The sequence below is a fragment of the Triturus cristatus genome, chromosome 6, assembly GCF_964204655.1.
Source record: "Triturus cristatus chromosome 6, aTriCri1.1, whole genome shotgun sequence".
In the NCBI taxonomy this organism is placed as follows: Eukaryota; Metazoa; Chordata; class Amphibia; order Caudata; family Salamandridae; genus Triturus; species Triturus cristatus.
The window spans coordinates 228,746,658-228,759,264 of NC_140589.1; positions in this window are offsets into that span (position 1 = coordinate 228,746,658).

The following is a 12,607-nucleotide window of genomic DNA, read 5'->3' on the forward strand; positions in this document are numbered from 1 at the left end:
GGTTGCATAATGTGAATACGAATAGCGTCTATTTAGCCACATATTGCTAACCTAACATAGCATGTGTAAGTGCACAACAGGAAGGGGAGTTTCAAACCTAACAGACCCTCCTTTTAGCATATGTGGCTAAAAGCTTTATTGCTATCCGGCAGGGTCTTTACAATTCTAAGTGGGAAGAGGAAAATTACATAGTCATTCATATTGCAAAACTAATTCAAAGCAAATGGGAGCAGGAAAGGAACGTCATTTAATACTCGAATATTCCCTCATCTATTAACATAATAGACTGAATTAATTGCATCATCTTGGGGGAGTACTTATTATCCTGTTTGGGCAGCGTAATTCTGGGGGTGAGTTTACTCACACAATATGTACAACAGGCTGGGAGGCAATTGATGCACAAACAACAGGTAAAGATGACCCCTGCGATAGCTATCAGGACAAGAAATATCTTCCAACCCCATGAAGCCAGCAGGCCCCAGAGCCACCGTGTAAGGGACCATGAAACATTGTCTTGATGGATCTCTGAGGCGAGTCTGTGTAATTTCTGTATGGCAGAATAGACAGTCAAGGGCACTGTCGGGTATGTAAACACAGCAACTGCTGCCAATGACACGACATGCTCCACCCCTGTCAGCTAGAATGACATCCAAAACCATCTGATTTTGAAGCAAAACGAGTCTCGTAGCTTGGAGCTTGACTGTAATATTAGTCAGTATACCAGCAGTAGTGCTAATGACTCCCTCAACTACTCTGGCAAGGCAACGTATGTCGCAGCTATTAAACATGGCACCCCAGAATGGCACAATACCCTTCATTATATCAGTGAAATTCTGTAGGGAGGTATCCGTTTGATCAGTATCATCTGTATTAACAACTCTTTTAACTCGGTGCACGGAAATATACCTACGGTGCAACTTATGATCTTTGTGGTAAGTGGACGGCACAAGGTAAACAGGAGGCAGGAGGAAGAAGAGATAACAACGGCCAGACAACCCCCTAGGGAGCCAAGTATAAACTTGTTCCCCGCAGATGAAATATACAATCGGAGGTGTCAGCAAGGGTGGACTACTAGTTGTATTCAATTAATAGGTATAATTACAATGAATCTGTCCTACGGAAACATTCCCTGACCCTTGAATACAGAAACTAGCTGTTGCATTTATCACAGGAATGGGCATAGCTTTATCTTCAGTGAAATTGCGCTCTTGGAAACATTTAAAATATTCAGTGACATTGAATCCTTGGAAGTCTAGAACTTCATTTTGTAACCAGGTGACATTTTTGTGGACTGTGAAAACATTCATACAGGCGTCAGGGTGTATGGTACCCTCCTTTCCGTCTGCCCCAGGTGTATATACGTGATGTACCACTATATAATCTAAAACTGCCTCATAGTCAGCCTGTGTCATTTTCATCGCTTCCGCATAGCAATGCATATAACCCATAGATAGTAGTTGAAACCAAGCTTCACAGCTACCTAAATAGGACAAGGGCACCGATATCAGTAGGTCATTTTTACACATAACTGAGGGGAGCAGTCCACAGACCGAACACTTTGTGGCATTAGTAGTGCTATGTACTTGATGAAGCATTTGGATGAATGCATTCGGAGTGTAAGTCTGTCTATGTCTTACTTTATGCGGGCCAATATAATAAACGAGTGCTCAGCTGGAACTGGGGTAGTCCCTATCAAAGTATGCACAGGGTGTTGACCTCTAAATACCAGACTACTCCAAATAATGTTATCGTCACCAGGAGAATGAACACCACCACCGCTGCCCTACTTCCAGTAGACCAGCTAGACCACCCAGGACCATTCTGCTGCATCGGAGAAGTCACTATAGGCTGCTCCTCTTACATGTTTGCACGACCAAACGGGTACATAGAAAATACTTTTAAGAATTGGAACCACAAATACAACCAACCAGAGGGCTATTCTTCCTTCCTGTGTCCATTAGGAGCCTCACAGGCAGGCTCCTATTGTTCATCAAGAACTTCCACGAAGGAGCTGCACGATCGCAGCCCTTGCTGGAAAGCAATCTGTGACCCTTACTAAAAAACAAATCCTTCTTCTTTCAGGATAGGGCAACCTCCCTCCTGGGCAAATACCCTCAAAGATCCTGTCCAGTGTCCAGGGCAGTGCACCAGTGTTCTTCACTCTAGTCTAAAATAGGCAGGAGAGACACAGTACCTACACGCTAAGCTCAAGTCTTTCTAGAACTCCTGAATTGCCCTGCTGGAGCAATGTCCTTCAGTCGGTCCGCAGATTATATCTGGTACGCCCAGGCACTTCTTCATCCACAAACAGAGGCAGGAATTCACATTCAGTTGGGCCTCAGGACTCAGGTGTTTGTACACCAGGAGCTGGAGCATCCGGACGGCCCTTATCTCAGGGGGAATTGCCTCGAATAAGGTCTCGTCACTCTCCTCGTCCGTCTGTGCCCCTCTCAACTGGGCGTCAAAGAAAGGGACAAAGCGAGGAACCAGCTCACCTTCCTGGTCGGCGATCCCGTCCCGAACCCAGGCATCGTATGGAAGCGGCAGGGGCACCTTTTTAACGTGGAATGCGTGCACCCAGTGTTTCCGGCCTTCTAGCTTGACAGCCGTGCGGATGGCCAGCAACACCTGGGCAGGTACCTTCCACCTCAGCTCCAGACAGGTCTTGCGCTGGAAATGTCAAACCATCACATAGTCCCCGAGCTGTAGTCGATGCCCAGGCCCCTCTGGTACTGATTGCAAAGTGGTGTGTTTCTGTTGGTGGACAAAACAAAGGTCTTTAGACAATTGGTACAGGTAGTCTATCAAAAGAGGGTACTCTATCTTGGAGAAACGTTTGGGTCTTGGGATGCCCCAGACATTAGCAGGGACGACTTCATAGGGTGACAGCCCTGTCCTAGAATGTGCTGTCACTCTCGTGGACAACAATGCTAAGGGCAGCGCATCTGGCCCTTGCAATCCTGTCCTTTCATGAATTTTTGCTAGCTTCAGCTTGAGAGTACCATTGTACTTCTCAACAAGGCCTGCTGATTGGGGATGGGTCCCTGCATGGAATTTCTGCATAATTTGTAAGCCCTTGCACACCAAATCAATGACTTTGGCATTGAAATGGCTCCCATTGTCACTCCAGATCACGTGTGGCAATCCGTAGCGTGGGAAGTACCTTTGCCGTTGCAAAAACAACAGTTGATGGACAGAATGCAGAACAATGTCATACATTCACCCCAGTACAGAGATCTGGGCCTAAATCCATCGTTTTTTTGCTCACCATGCCATTCCAGTTTGAACCCAGCCATATGCAAATCAGTCTTGACCCTGTGCCCCATGGGAACAGTCCAGCCCGAACTATCAAGCCAGGTCCTCCCTGGACTGGAAACAAGCATCCTAGGACCGGTTTCGGGCTTTCAGCCCTCATCAGCCAGGATAGCTTGATTCCAGTGGCATGGAGAGCACGGGACTCACGTCTGAGCATACCCGTCCCACTTGGGGTGACAAATGCAAAAACAACAGTTGATGGACAGAATGCAGAACAATGTCATACATTCACCCCAGGACAGAGATCTGGGCCTAAATCCATCGTTCTTTTGCTCACCATGCCATTCCAGTTTGAACCCAGCCATATGCAAATCAGTCTTGATCCTGTGCCCCATGGGAACAGTCAAGCCCGAACTGCCAAGCCAGGTCCTCCCTGGACTGGAAACAAGCATCCTAGGACCAGTTTCAGGATTTCAGCCCTCATCAGCCAGGATAGCTTGATTCCAGTGGCATGGAGAGCACGAGACTCACGTCTGAGCATGCACGTCCCACTCAGGGTGACAAATGCAAAAACAACAGTTGATGGACAGAATGCAGAACAATGTCATACATTCACCCCAGTACAGAGATCTGGGCCTAAATCCATCGTTTTTTTGCTCACCATGCCATTCCAGTTTGAACCCAGCCATATGCAAATCAGTCTTGACCCTTGCCATGGCCATATTCTCCTTGGTGTGGTACGCCTCAATCCATTTACTGAATGCACAAACTACCACTTGTACATATTTCAAATTATTTACTCGTTCCATTTTGATAAAATCCATCTGGAGAACCTCGAAAGGGAAGTAAGGCAGTGCAAACTTACCAGCGGGTGTGGGGGTGCCCTTCCCAGGATTGTGTTTTAGATAGATAATACAGTGCTTCACCAGGTGTGCGGCAACCTTAGGGATATTATCATTCTGCCATACTGGGTCTAGTAGCTTAAATTTGCCTTTGGCACTAATGTGTGCCGGGCCATGGTGACTACAGGGAGAACAAAAGCATTAGGCAACAACCATCTCTGCTTTCCCGCCAAGTCAGTCCAACACCCATCCTCATCCAAACGTCCTGTCCTCTCCTCCCACATTTCCAGTTAATCTACAGGGGCCTCTCTCTGTTTTTCTTTCACACTTTCCACTGTATCCTCGAACATCCCATTGTCTGGAACCCATCCAGCAGGACCTGCCACAAACATCTTGTTCATCTTTGATCTAGCTGTCTCCTTGGCTGTTTGGTCTGCAAACGCATTACTCCTCCCAAAACCATCTGTGATTGCTTTATGGGAACTGGATTTTATTATAGCCAGCTTATCAGGAAGTGCCAATGCTGATAACAATATAAGTATTAGTGGACCATGCTGTATTCTCTGCCCATTCGAGGTCAGGAACTCTCTCTGCCCAAAGGTGCCCAAAATGATGGGCCACCCCGAATGCATACTGGCTGTCAATGTAGACATCAACAGCCAGTCCCTTACTCAATTCACAGGCCGTCAGGAGGGCAACTAACTCTACTGCTTGGGCCGACTGGTATGGAATGCCAGATGTCTCAACTACAGTATGTAATGTGCTGTTTGCATAAGCTGCAGTAGTAGTGCCATCTGACAATTTGAAACAAGAGCCATCGACATATAGTTCCCCTTGGGGTCAGAGAAAGGACATCAGACAGGTCTACCTGTCCCTTCGTTTCCTCCTTGGTCCAAAATAAACAATCATGGATATCATTGTCCTTTTCTTCCGAAGGGAGGGGTCGTAACGTGGCTGGGTTCAAGGTAGCGCATCTTTTAATGGTAATGTGCAGAACAAATAATGTTAGCTCTTATCCAGTGAGATGCACACTGGTGAAATGCTGCGTCTTTATCTTGTTCAAAAGCGTGTCCACAGCATGAGGTACCATAACTGTGAGATCAGTATCAAGGATGAGCCCTGACGATTGCCTGATAGATACCGCCGCGGCAACTCTCAGGCAGCTCAGGAGAGCTCTAGAGACATTATCAAGGATAGCGGAAAAGTAAGCACAGGGTCTCTGCTTACCACCGAAATCCTGTGTTAGAACAGAATGCGCGCAACCATCCGCCTCATGTACATAGAGCACAAAAGGCTTCTGGTAGTCAGTAGTACCAAGCACAGGAGCAGAACAAAGCGCAACCTTTAATTGTTCAAATGCTTGCTGGCATGCAGATGTCCAAGTTAGGGGTTCATGCACATCCTTGGTGGTGAGATAAAGAAGGGGTTTTGTTAGTAAGAAGAAGTTCGGGATCCAGTGCCAACAATACGAAGCTATCCCCAGAAACGCACGTACCTCACGTTGGGTCTTAGGAACAGGCATATTAGTAATAGCAGCTATGAGCTCAGGTGTTAGTTTGCGACCCTCCTTCGACAGTAGGTGACCTAAGTAGGTGACCTCCTGTTGGAATTTAGATAAGAACACCTTGTGTCCATGGTGTGCCAAATGTAGTAGTAATTTAACTGTGGCCTCTTTACATCCTTTTTCAGTGTTCGAGGCCACAAGGATATCATCAACGTATTGCAGCAACACATAACCAGGGGAAAGTTGCAAAAAACCCTATTGCATTTTCAAAGCCTGACTTTAAATGCTTGGGCTTTTGTGGAGCACGACAGAATCTAAAACTCCGACCGGCTATTGAAATCCAAACAGATATCTGCTATCTGGATGGATTGGAATGCTAAAGAAAGCATTTTCAAATCTATCACTGAAAAGAATTTGGCTGACGGGGAATCATGGTCAGGATTGTGGTAATGTCAGGGACCACAGGATACTGAGGAACCACAATTTTATTAACCTCCCTAAGGTCAATGACGAAACGATAAACATCAGGGTGGGCATCAGAAGAGTCCAAGGGAGCCTTTTTTAGGATAGGGAGAACAGAGCTATTGCACACATTCGTTGTTGTCTCTTCAACCACACCAAACTTAACAAATTCCTATATTATTTGCAACAAAGCCCTCTCTCCTGCTTGGGCTTTCTAGTATTGGGGAATTTGGGACAATCTGGCACTATCCTTGATCTGTTTTGAGACTGGCGGGATCTGAAGCAACCCTACATCAGTATCACCTGTAGCCCATAGCGTGTGTGGCACATCTCGGAACTCGGGAGGAAGGGGGCCATCTTTGGCGAGGCATTGTTTAGCACAGGCCCCTTGCAGGCCAAGAGTCATTTAAACACCTTCTGGAGAACAATAAATTGTCGCATGCAACCTTTTTAACAGATCCAGTCCTAATAGGTTCTCTCCAAAATTTGACATCAGTGGGAATGGTGAGTCAACCGTGAAAGGGCCAATAGTCAAGGCAAGTTGCCTGGAAATGGGGCTTACAACTGGTATTCCTGAGAAACCCACCGAAACATTGTTTTGGCCAGACAGAGCTGCCCCCGGGGCCAGTGAACAGCAAACAGAGCTAGTCATAGCCCCTGTATCAACTAAAAATATTTTGGTAGTACCTTGCAAATCTGCAGTAACGTAAGGTCCACATTGATCTACAGGCACCAGAACTGGTCCCTTGCCCTGCCCCTGGCTGTCCTAACTGTTAGACAACCCCGTCACTTCATCCATATTATAGTCGTCATGATAGTATTGTCTTCCCCGAGGGTCGTCAAAATACTTCCCGCTCTGTCTATTGTAAGACATGTCCTCTGAGTGCATCCCCCCTCGGCCTCCTCTCCCATGTCCTCGTCCTCCGAAACCCCGACCTCTCAGAGCCCCACCTCTCTGCAACAATTCCGGGCACTCGTTCAACCAATGTCCCTCTTTCTTATAGTGTAAACCAACGAAGTCAGTGTAAATCTCAAAGAATGCACTCACCATCCGTAGAAGCACCAGTCTCCAAGGTCAGAGCCTACCCAATCAATTACAGGGAGGAAAACAGACCTGCGGAGGTAATACAGATTTTGTATGAAAAGCCCTCACTCACCAACCTGGTTGGTGACATGCTTCATCATCGGGCCCCACCGGGCATGGCCGAGTGCCATCCCAGTGTGCTGCAACGCCAGGTTACTGCGGAGCGGGGTTGTGTGTGGTGATAGTGAATTTAAAATTCCCAATTGAGTCAAAAAAGTATTTTATTCGTTTTGCTAATTGGAAAATTAAAACATAATAAAAAGGAGTGATGGTCAAAAAAAATAACAGACCGGGTTCACTCCGTGGCGGTCAACATGTTTCTGCCTTTATGTGTAGTTTACAGGCTTTCTTCAGGACCAGAGTGGAAGTGTGGGTGCCCCGGTGGTGTGAACGCACTAAGGTTCACCCTCCCGTGGGCTGCTGTGTGAAAAATGATATGAAACACAGGGAAAAATCCGCCAAAAACTATAATGGTGGAGAGAAACGAGTTTACTTGTGAGGCTAGACTGTTCGTCGCCTCAGGGATCCCGGGGGAGAGGTGCGAGCAAATATGGCACACCGCCCTCGCTGCTCGGCACCCGTTAGGAACCTACACCGCCTCAAGCCACCGGGTCCGGGGGCTTGAGGCGGTGTAGGTTCCTAACTCGTTTCTCTCCACCATTATAGTTTTTGGCGGATTTTTCCCTGTGTTTCATATCATTTTTCACACAGCAGCCCACGGGAGGGTGAACCTTAGTGCGTTCACACCACCGGGGCACCCACACTTCCACTCTGGTCCTGAAGAAAGCCTGTAAACTACACATAAAGGCAGAAACATGTTGACCGCCACGGAGTGAACCCGGTCTGTTATTTTTTTTGACCATCACTCCTTTTTATTATGTTTTAATTTTCCAATTAGCAAAACGAATAAAATACTTTTTTGACTCAATTGGGAATTTTAAATTCACTATCACCACACACAACCCCGCTCCGCAGTAACCTGGCGTTGCAGCACACTGGGATGGCACTCGGCCATGCCCGGTGGGGCCCGATGATGAAGCATGTCACCAACCAGGTTGGTGAGTGAGGGCTTTTCATACAAAATCTGTATTACCTCCGCAGGTCTGTTTTCCTCCCTGTAATTGATTGGGTAGGCTCTGACCTTGGAGACTGGTGCTTCTACGGATGGTGAGTGCATTCTTTGAGATTTACACTGACTTCGTTGGTTTACACAATTTCCCTCGAGGGGATCAGTCGTGTTGTTGCCCTTCCTCTTTCGTTGTTACTTTGCCTCTTTCTTATAGTACACACATTGCTTGGGTCCCACAGGTGTACCTGAAGCACCACCTCTGTTAGATCGAGGTGGCCTTGGACCTGAACCCGAACCACATCCTCTTCCCCCTCCTCTTGCAACTGCTGCATCAACACCCTAGTCTTCAAATCTTTCGACTTCATCTCTACCTTTTCCTTGTGCTCATTCTCTCTATGCTCATAATACTGTGCCATACTCAATATGACCAACGGAGAGGAGGCCGTCCAGGTACACTCCGAGGCCTGAAACCAAGTTGCAACCTCAGGGAGTAAATTGGTGATGAATCTGTTCACAAACAAACGGACACCACCCTCTTGTGACAAATCCTGACCACTAGAAACTAGAAACACCCCTTCAAATCTGTTATAGAAATCCGACACACTCTCGTCCTTCTTCTGACGACACGCAGTCAACTTATCCCAATCCACTCTCTTCGGTGGGATAAGGGAGTGCATATAGGCGATAATACGCCCCGGTAAAGCCAATAGCTCTGCCTTTGGCTTCTCACCGGGCTTGCACTCCTTATCCCATGCTTTGATCTCGTCCCATGTGCCACCCAGCTCCAATGCATGGTCCTGTGTGGGTACTTGTCTCCATCTATCCACCCGTACCAACAAGCCGAAAAATAACTCTATGTCAGCTAGCGTCATCACTGTGGAGGAGGTCGCCTCTGTCAATTCCTTGTAATATGCAGTGTTTTTTTCTCTTGGATCTGGCAACTGGCTCTTTAGGGAAAGGACCTTGCTCCTTTTCCAAGGAGTCTAGATCCATTGCTCTTGAAACCAAGCGTCGACTCACGGTCTCATTACAGTATCTGTGGAGTCACGTAGTTCCGGTATTTCAGGATGATAAATGGGATGGACTTCCCTCATGGGATGCTGTGTCCCTAACATCGGAACCTTTTGGAGTAACCTGCACCGGTAACCCACTAGTGTAGTTACATTGCTAAAAACCTACTTTGGGGCCATGTCCATAACATATACTCTGTCTCGTATGTCATAGATAATCTGCGGTGTGGTACCCTGGAAACACTGTTCCACAATTCTTTCAGCGTGGCGGACATGTGCTTAAGGGCATGCTGCTGTATGAAGGGCTCATAATCTTTCATAACACTCCACACATCCTACACACTATAGATTGGGTGCCGGGCCCATTGGGCTGCCTGATTTGCCACCATCTGTTTCTCAGTACCGACAGCAGAACGCACTAACACTTTTTTCATGCGATCTCGCGCTGCTGCCCAGTTGGCTCCGGGAATTCACATGCAGGCGTTTCAGTATTCAATGGTGTTTGTGCGTTACGCTCACAGGGGAAGGGATGGATGCAGAGACAGGTACCATCATATAGGGAGACCGAGTTGTTGGGGTGAAAGGGGGCGTAGTGGACGAGATGGAGCCAAGGGACAGGGCAGGAGAGTGAAGAGACAGAACAGCGGAAGTAACAGTGTCTGCTCCTGTGGCTGGCGGAAATACAAAGGAGGCAATTGGGGCTGGGGCTGAGGCAGTAGTACTAGATATGGCTGCATCAGAGGAAACAATCCCAAGGGTCGAGGGCTGGGATGTGGGGACCGTAGGGTATATCCGCTGTGGAGCATAGGGTGGTGGAGGGTGAGAATCCAAGAGTTCCTCAACTAGCTCATCCTCCTCCCTATTAACATAACACTTGTCAGTCTGAAGACAGAATGTCCTATCTGCGCACTCTATGCCTTTCTCCGTCTTTTCTCTTTCGTAGGCTACCGCATTTTGCGTAATAGTTTGTGTCTGCTTCCTTCGAACCTCTTTCTCTGCTCACATGCGCCACTGCTTTGCTTCTTTCTGCCAGACTCTCAAAGAGTCAAACATGGACTGTCTACTCCTTTTAGCAAGCAATTTGTCCTGCAGGAAATGTATTTTTTGTTCATCGAACATGCCAGTAAGTGGCCATTGCAGCTCAGTATTGCCCCTCGTATATTTATTCCACAATGTGCTAAACATAATAGGGCCAATACCATGCTTGACATATATGTCAAAATTTGGGGTTCCCTCCGGAGGTGCGGGCTGGCTCTCTTTCAACCGACCATCGATAGAACAACATCGACATCCGAAACATCCTAACTTACTTAAACAAGGCTTCTTAATATAAGACACACACACTGTCCCTAACGTACAACAACACTAACAACTGCAAATACGAGAAATAGAGTCACTCAAAACGTCAAAACCAACTGTCCAGAGAGCATAGTCGCTACTCACTCAACCAAGCATTTCACCAGCACCATCATTGGCGTTGGTCTACAGACCACACAGCACCCAGACACGCAAAGAATCACACCTCAGCCCAGAGGCTGCATCACGTTCAAGACGACAGTCTAAAGACCGTACCAAGTTCAAGAGGACAGGCTTTAGCCCCAGAACTTTTTCAAAACGCAAGCCGAATTACCGATTGGTCCGTCAGACTGCTCGCAAACACACTGTGTCCTTTACAAGGGTCCACAAACCCACCAAGTACAAACCAAGATGGTATTAAACCATACCAAGACACAGCCCATTGACTTGTGTCGTTCAAGCAAGGCATGTCAGAAACTGTAGACAAGACAGTTCAAGGACTGCATCAGGACACAGCCCAAAGGCTCATGCCGGCCAAGAATGGCTCCATTTTTCCAAGAACCAAGTCACTCACCTGGTGCACTCAGGTTGAGTCAAGTTATTCTCCACTGCCGACTCTTCAAACCAAACTGTCAGCTCCAAGGTTTCGCCTTCTCAGGACCCCAGCTGGTGACCACTAGCCCAAGATCTGCCAGATCGGAAGGGTGGGGCAGCTGCAAGAACCAAGCTCGGTCTTGTGTGTATGGGGTCCCGATCCGCCTGACCCGACACCACCCTGGCCCCTACAACCCGATTACGGGTGAGGAGATCAATTTGCGGGGTCCCTGTTCGGGCACCAACTGAAGAATGGGGCCTTCAAGGGCCATGCGGGTCATTCACAACCACCTGCTATGCCTTCCCCAAAATGAAGAGTCGGTCAGACAGTAGAGAATACAAACTTACTTTATTCAGTATATACTTTACAGAGGACCCCAGTCAGGCCTTTATCCTAAGATGTCTGCCGAGGGGACTGACGCCCCAGGGTACTCTAATACATAATAAACCCTTCGGGAGACTTCGGCCATGCCTCTAATGGAAAATTACTGGCTTGAGCCGGGCATGAACAAAGGAGGTATAGAGAGATGAGCTAACACCTGCCAGATGGGTGCACTATCAGTACTCCAAGGCCACTGTGCTGAATATCAGCGTCTCTTAACGTGGGAGCAGAGCTACACATCGAGATTGGAATGCAGGGAAATAATATCGGTTCATTAGCAAGTCGGGTTACAGCCTTGAACATGAGAGAAAATAATAACGAAGTACAGTGTTTTGCCGAGGCAAGCGAGAAGAGAAATAAGGCCTAGTACGAGCACAGCCCAAGCAGCCTTCTAGTGATTGCGAAATACAAAATGGAGTCACACAAGCTAACTAAACTTACATGTTACGAGGATACTCAGTGGGTTGCATAAGGTGAATACAAATAGCGTCTATTTAGCCATTATTGCTAACCTGACATAGCATGTGTAAGTGCACAACAGGAAGGGGAGTTTCAAACCTAACAACTCAGAGCTAGGTTTTGGCCATCCCAAAGCAACTCCCTCTGGAGGCCCTCAATCTCCTTAAAATACCGCGCTGGGACCGGAAAATTTTGGAGCACATAGAGGAACCGTGGTAGTGGCATCATTTTGAACAGCGCCACCCTACCCAATAAGGGAAGTGGGAGCACCTTCCAGCTAGCCACATCTCGCTTCGGTCTCTGCAGAGGCGGGAGTAGGTTACGGTCGTAACAAATCCTTGAATCTGACGTGATATAAATTCCCAGGTATTGGAAGCCCTCCCTTACTACTTGCACAGGACATCCCTGAGGCATGAGGGGGGGCTCTCCACTGAGGACATACAGCAGGGACTTAATCCAGTTGATTGTGTACCCTGAATATTTCCCGAAATTTGTGAATTTGTTAAGCACTCTATGAAGTGATGCCTTGGGGGACGCAAGGTACAACAGGATATCATCCGCATAGAGAGATATGCGGTCTTCCCATGTTTCTGACCACTTCAATCCATGGATTTTAGGATCTCTGTGGATCAATGCAGCCAGCGGCTCAA